Source organism: Falco naumanni, chromosome 1, assembly GCF_017639655.2.
Source record: "Falco naumanni isolate bFalNau1 chromosome 1, bFalNau1.pat, whole genome shotgun sequence".
Taxonomy (NCBI): Eukaryota; Metazoa; Chordata; class Aves; order Falconiformes; family Falconidae; genus Falco; species Falco naumanni.
Window position 1 is genome coordinate 89,832,455 of NC_054054.1, and position 8,093 is coordinate 89,840,547.

An 8,093-nucleotide genomic window follows, 5' to 3' on the forward strand; every position below is an offset into this window, starting at 1 on the left:
AGGGGGGGACCGCAGGGCCGCAGCCCCCCGGCGCGGCGGCGGCCCAGAGCATCGCCCCCGGCGGCGGTGCCGACGGGGAGGGCGGGGGCGGCGTCCCGGGGGGCAGGCCTGACCCCCGAGGCTCCCGCATCTCCCAGGGAAGGGGCTTAGCGGCCCCGAGGGCAGAGCCGGGACAGGGTGCACCCCTGCCCCGCGGGGGAACCCGCCTGCGCCCACGCATGCCCCTCGGAAGGTGCCACCGCGCCAGCACCGGGAGCCAGGACGCTGCGGGGCCCGGGGCCCGCCCTGAGCGTTGCCTGGGCGCTCAGCTTACCCAAACGGGGTTGGGGGGATACTGGCTCTATAGGTCAGCACCTACAGGTCTTATCGTTATAACTGAGAGGATTCAAAGTCTTGATCCAAATTCCAGATTTCCCAAAGTTCACGAGAGGAGGCTGGGTGCTCAGCTGCTGCCTGACATCGCCCACAGGGGAAGTTTTGATCCAGCCTTTGAAATGGACGTAGAGGCTTTGTCAGGGCACATCATCAAAGGATATAAAAATGAAAGTTTGTACCTAAAAAGGTGATTACTTTAACGTCTTTGTAATCAAACACAGGTAATTAAGTGGCAACAGGTGGTTCCAATAATGATGTTCTGTTTAAAAACAGTAAAAGATAATGGTGTCAAATCAGACATATGTTTCCAATGAGGCAAGGACCCGGCTCCTTCTTGCTCATCTTCAGACAGTGATTGTGCCTCACTGCCAGACTTGGATACCTCAGCAGTTTATGTACCCAGAAAGATGAAGGTGTGATTATCGCATAATAAGCTTACTCATGCTAGCTCTGCTCTTGCTGGCACATGCACAGCAGTTACTATGTGATGACACAGTCTTGTCTGCAACAACCCAAGTGCAACTTCTCTACAGCCTGTGGTCCTATAGCAGCCTGTGCTACTGTGCCTCCACTACTACAGTCACAGGTGCTGGCTGGGGCAAAGCTGCCACAGAAAGAGTTATGCTGTGGCCCTGGGTCAGTGTGCTCTGTCCCCTCAGCTGTGCTATCAGCACCAGATGTGCAGCATTTGTGCGCGATTCCTGCACAAGGTGCCCTCTGTCCATCCTCAGGATGACAGAAAAGACTGGTCCCTCTGCCCCTCTCCTGCTCTGGATGCTTGGCAGCAGCTTTCATGGCGGCTAAATGGGCTGTTGAAGGGGTTTGTGGTGGAGACACTTATCGAGCAACAATTTTCCATTCATACCTGCAGGGTTATCTTGGTTCCCAATTACAGCCAAGGTACCTTTTTGGTGCTGGGGTGTTTTGGTTTTGTTGTTGCTGGGTTTTGTCAGAACAGGCTGTTTCTGTTGGATATCAGCAGTGCAGAACCACTACTCATGGCTAGATGAACATGAGCCCTGGCTTTCCCTACTGCAGCTGCATTGCTGAAGCCATGGCTGCTATAGGAGTCCTTCTGCCAGGAAGCTCAGAGGTAGAAGGAGGCTGAAATAAACATTTCTCAATACTTTTCTATCCTGGGAAAGTTAATTCTGTCAGAATGTAACACTGCTTTTAGAGACGCTGCCATTTCTGGAATTGCAGCTGGTGCGGACAAGGTATTGCTGTGAGGAAGTTCACACAGATAAGGTTCCTGTCTAGCCTGACTAACACTGGCCTCACCCTCCTGGGGGTCTTTGAGCTATTCCTGAAGACTGTAGTGACACTGCTATCTACAGGTGGGTTGTAGCTCCTTGCCTCAGTCAACTGTGCACCGCAGTATTTGGAGCAGATGCCTCATTAGTGAGAAGGGACTCATTAGTACAGGTGTGATTCATCACTTTGGAGAGCACTTCAGGGATCAGGGCATGAAACTGCTTGACTAACAGACAATAACCATGCAGGCAGGGGCTATGTTACAGAACCCAGCAAGAAAACAGCAGCAACAGCAGCTGAAAAAACTATGACATGGGACAGAGTGAGAGCACAAACCAGAAATCTGTTCTGTCAGACAGAAACTGGCTGTCCACAACACCTGTGTTTGGGTTTCAGCTGGGAACAAACCCTGGGTGTTCAGAGAATCTGGAGTACATCCTCCTCACAAATGCATTTTAGAGGTTCTTCATGTATCTCCTTTTCTAGACAAATTAATCCTGGGATCGCAGTGGCTGTGTAGCATCCACTGCATACTAAAGAGCTAGCTATTCTGGAGCAAAATGCCAGGGAACAACAGAGCCCGGCTGCAGAGAGAGGCACATAATTCCAGCACGGCTGAGTGGCGAGATGTGCAGGGACATCTCTCCAGAGAGAGCGTAGCTCCTCTTCCATCTGGCAGCACAAAAGAGGACAGGCCTGAATCCTCAAGACACGACAATTATATTATATAACATGCATGCTCGCTGCTTCTGGAGATGGAGCTAAGTCAAAATTATCCATGTGATTCAGTCAGAGGCCAAGCCAGAGGGGAGCTGCACTTCCCTCCCTGAACCAGGGGGATTCTGCAGCAAGTGAGTAGTCTGGGGGCAGCAGGGGAAAGTGGATCCTATTCCAGTGTGCAATGACAAGTACCACACTGCCTGCAAGTGTAAAATCCTATTTTTCCTTAAAAGGGCTGCCAAAAAACATGCACATGAACAAATGCAAGAGCATTTTGGGGGGAAGGGTTTGGTCAATTATTTCTCTTCATTTGTGTGGAGAAAATTTTTGAAAAAATTGAGAATGCTGTTCAAACAGACAGGGGCTGAATTGCCTGCCCTGAACTCAGAAGAATGTACTTCAGTTAAAGACCACAGCCTAGAAAAGGAGTGAGAGTAAAATGAGTGAGCACTGCCCATAAGGAAAAAAAAGACTCCAGCAAGCTGTTGAGGAAGGTACAAATGTCTGTGATGTTTTGCAGCAGTTCTCTTGGTACTGGTTTCTTAGTCTCTATTATTTCTCTCACCTGCATTTGCAAGAACATAATTGTCTAGGATAAGTATGATATCATACAAACAATTTGCCAAAGCACAGTAAAATCGAAGCTGGGCTGGGCTGAGAATCAGGATACTAATCAGGAATCTGTCCTATAACAGATGAACGCCTACACTTCATTTATGGCCTTTCCTTTTCCTTTACTATCTCTCTGTCTCTTTTAAAGGGTTTCAGAAACATGTCATGTTCAGATAGTCATAAGGATGCCAAGTATCGGTCTTCCAGCATATTGTATTTGGACAGGCATGTGTCTGCCTCCAGAGGAAGCAAAAGCACTGACAGCTGGAGATTCTGTTTGCTTGAAGACTTGGTATTGCTCTTCAAGTTTTACTCCACAGGAAAGGAATAATCCCAACAGCATTACAAAGGCATTATTGTTCCAGCTGTAATCCCCGTGCTCAAATCCACCCTCCTTACTTGCATCCTGATTGCAGAGAACTTCCCTTTGTATTTGTCAGGACAAGACTGGCAGATGGATTGGAAGTCACTGTTTGCTATAGCCATATAGTGTCAAAGTGGGAAAGGGTTGCAGCGTGACCCAGTAATAAGCCTACAGGAATGGGAGAGGATGAAGGGCCATGGGACAAAAGTAAGTCCACAAGAGGAACGGATGAGCTACAGGAGAAATATAGTTGGAGGAGAGCAAGATGACAGAGAGATAAGGGGGAGAAGAAATGGATAGGGACAAAGGGGAAGCTCCCTATATATTATAATGTAAATACACAGGGCTTGCCAGAGGCCCAGGCTGTGTCTACCGAACTAGCAGTGGGAAAACCTTTTCACTACAATGCTCTGTGAGGGCACAGACTTCATCTTGAATCTACAGCTCCATGTTGTTGGTACATGAGAGGCCAGTCAGAGCAGAAGATCACACTTCACACAGAGGTGATGCATCAACCCTTTCTTAGCTTGTTAAACCAAATAACATGAAAGAAGATGCAATGGAAACTCTGCTGCTCAATAGGACAGATACGGCTGAGCTCCCTGAGCTAGCATGTGTGGCCTAACTTTAGCCAGACTCCTGAGAAGAGACTCAACCTTCCCTACTCCAGGTGTGTAACAAAAGTAAATAATGTTCCTGAAATTGCTCCTCACCCTACCTTCTTCCCACACACCCTTTCTGAGTCTCAGTCTTCCAGTTCACACAGCGAGGCATGCAATTAATTAAGCTGATATAGCTGGCTCAGCTTTGCCGTTTTAGTGCCCACAGCTGGCAATGTCACCTCTTTCATATCAGACATTTCTGTTGCCAAACTACAATCAACCTCACAGTTGCATTTATGTAGTAGTCACTGCTGTGCAAGTGGAGGTGAGCCACAAGTCAGGCAGGGAGCACATTAAAGTGGAGACCGGAGTAGAAGTTCTAAGCAAAAAAAAAACCAACTCTGAAAATCACTGAAGCAAAAGTGACATGGTTTTAACAGTGACCGTGGTCCCTCTCTCTGATACAGTCTCAAAGCTTAAAATGATGATATGCCGAACAGTAAATAGCAAAGGAATGCTCAGTTGGTTAGCTTGTCTTTGGCTTACATTGAAAGCAGCAATTAATATAGGAAGGAAAAAATTAAATCATAATTTTCTAATTTCAGATGACCAGAGCTCCCTAGATAAGAGCAAACCATTTCATGCAGATCTTCTACAGTCACAATAAACTATGTATGTAATGGAGTGATCTCTTTCTGAAATACGATCTGGATCACAGGATTATGGCTGGTTTTCAGAGTCGGAGAGACAGGTGGACTCTTCAGCTGCATTAAAGAGGATCCCTGGTTATCAGGTAAAAAGCCTATTTTTTTTTTCTGACTAGAAACATTTAATCTTTGCCAGTTTTTTGTTGTGTGTGGTTTTTGTTTCTTTTTTTTTTTTTTTTTTAAAGGGTTATTTATCAACTGCCTAAAAATTAGTTTAGGGAATGGGAGGGAAAGAGAGCAGCACTGAAGGCCAGATGCTTGTGGTCTGAGCTGGAAGTAGTTTGGGGACAAGGCTGAATAAATTGCTATTGCTTGATCATTGCCTGGCAGCCTGATCTCTGGCCAGTCTCCTGGCAAAGAAAAGCACTTGTATTTATTTTGGGAGAGGGTTACTTTCCAATGGGATGGGTATTAAGGTGTTTCAAGATTGTGATACATCAGTCCTCGTATTTTTTCCTGCCAGTATTGATGCACCTGGAAAATAAGAATAAAAGTAGCTGCTGCTTTTCATCCTTAGACCCTTTCACTACCATCAACTAAAATATGAGCTACCATCATGAAACAACTCAGTTATACAACATAAACTCAGTTATACAACAAACAGGCAACAGTATGAAATAACTACAGTGAGCTGAAATTCATTTGGGATCAGCTAGAGTTAATCACTCAGTATCTCCAGGGCAGCTGTTTTCTCTCCATAGAGCTTCTCTCTCTCAAATATTTTATTTAATGAACACTGATACTGGTATATAACCAGCTCAGTTCTGGTAGAAGATAGCTCCAGGGAGAGACAGGGGTCGGCACATCTGCCTTGTAACCAGAAAGGAAGCTGTATGAGTTGCAAAATATGGTCAGGTTTCTATTAGCAGCCAGTAGTTCCCTTCAGGTGAAAAATTACAGCCCTAGTACTGACACGAGAAGACGGTCAGGAACATGTGGCCAGTGGAGGAAGGACACCTTGGTTTAGTAGCTGAGCTGCTCAAAACTTCTGTGCAAGCATACCCCCTCTCCCTGCTGAGTTGGCAGGCTAGCAGCAGGAGAGGGGGCAAGATGCTGCTACCAGTGTCACTGGCACAAGAAACTAAACAAAGGCACTGAGGATTCCTAATCTTGGATGTTTTGGTTTTGTTTTGTTTTCTGTTTGGTTTTTTGTGGTTTTTTTGTGGGGGTGGGGCAAGAATTTAATATAAGACCTGATGTCCTGAACAAATTATAGCTTAGGTAGTTACATTCTGGCTACATTACCCATCAATTTCAGACAAAGTAGTCTGACAATTCTACTAATAACAAAATGCTTTTTATGCCTCATTTCAAAGGGGTTCATTTTGGTAGATGATCTAAAAACATTCATTAGTGCAATTATCAATTTATATTGAATAATGTAGGATTTTAGTAATTTCCAACCAATCTTGTTAAACATCTAGAGAAGCATTTCTATTTCTTAGCTATTAAAGGATGAAATTAACTCATACAGAATGAGTTTTCTCTCATGCAGTGGCAAAAACCAGCTTTGCAGTTTTCAGGCAGGTAGCATGCACTGGTATATAAGCGGGGAGCTGGGTATCAAAATGAGAGCTAATGACCACTCTGCCTGCCTGTGATTTTGTTTGAAATTCTGAATGCTAAATTCTGACATATTCCCCCACAGTGAGGGGTATCTAGAGGGATTTGAGCTTTACTGCACTATGCCTTAGTGTCTTCCCATGTGAAGCGCAGCCAGTAATACCTGCTTTCCAAAGGTGTTCTCAGGTCTTTGGATTTAAGTATTTCTGTTCAGAAACAAAGTAGAAAGTGTTGTGGGCTTCTAAAAATCATTTAATGCGGCATGCATGGAAGTTGGAGAAAACAGTAACTGCTTCTGGAGGTGATTTCTAAACACAAACTGCAAACACATGTTGGTATGCTCTTTGTTTTTTGAAGTGGGATTTAAGGAGGCGTTCATATTTGCTGTCTGAAGCTCAAGTTCCCATCTCTCCTTTATCTGCTTATTAATAATATCAAACTCTATTAAAACTGTGTTTCCTGCATTAGTTTACTAGGAAGGTGCTCTGCCTACTCTCTGGGCTTTGTTCAGTCTGAACAATATGTGTTTGCTGGACCAATCTCCTGAAGAAAATCTCCTTAAGACAAGTAAACATGAAGGTTCATATTCCAAACATGCCAGTTTGTTAGTTTTAAGGCTCACTCCTAGGCTTTACTAAAATACATAAACATTGGGAAAAGCTGTCAATTGCCTGAAATAACTGAAGCAGTATAAGAGGAAAGGGGATGATCATCTGCAATTGATTAAAATCTTAAGAATCACATTTCAAAATGACTTATTGTTGATTAGCAAAGACACCTCTCCTTTCTTCCTTTTCAGTGACTTTCTGGGACATCCATAGTGAAGAAACAAGTAGTTTCTAGGTGCTTTCATCTATTTATCCAGTTGAGGACAACCTAATGCATAGCAGGATCTTACCAACACTAGCACTTTATGAAATGTCTTAATGATCTCCATTTCCCATACCTTCTTTCACTTTCCAGATGATTTAGAGCTGCAAACTTTGCTAACTGCATCACTTAAATCTATACATGACAGCAAGTCATACTCTTTCTAATAATATCAAATATTTTTAAACACACATTGACTGAGCTTAGACGTTTGAAACATTGTTAATTTCTGATGGGTTTGTGCATTAAAGGCATGAAGACTAATGACAGACTAGTCAGATCAAACAGAGGTTTTTCCTGATGCTCCAGCTCTGAAGGACTTGACTGTGGATAAGGCTGTTATGTAAGACAGGCTTCTGGATATCACTGAAGTGCTTTACAATTAAGATGGAATATTAATAAAAGACTTAAACCGAAAACCTCCAGCTATTAGAAGGATTAGGACTTTGCAGTGGGCTAGGGGAATACACACAATGTCAAAGCCATCTTCTTGGCTGTGATCAAAGGCAGAAAAGGCTCCAGCAGAAACAGCATCTTTGAGGGAGGTGAACAGATCTGCAGCGTCAGATAATAGTAATAACAACAATAATATAAAAATAGCAGCAACAGCAACTCATGCAGAGATTGCAACCCACAGCATCAAAAGACAAGAAAATAGGGGTGCAGCCTAGAGCTTCTCTCACTCAGCAATGTGCCCTCTGACGGCAGATGTCCCTACAAGAGGGGAAAAGCATCTGCTCATTTACACCCCTGCGGCTGTACTGGCTTTCCTGGCAAGAGCATGTGAGAACAGAATTCGCACTCAGTACATTTGTCATTCAGTGGCAACATCAGCTCCTTACACCTGTGCACTGGCCAAGAGAAATTAGCACAAAACCTCACAGGGCTCAATGCTACATAACAAACTGGGGTTTATTAGATTTATTTTCTGGAAATATATTCTTTTTTTCCAAAAAAAAAATCCCTTCAAGGAAGTGCCCTAAAGGGCATTTCCTTTAAGAGCCCAGGCCCTTTTCCTGTGAGTCT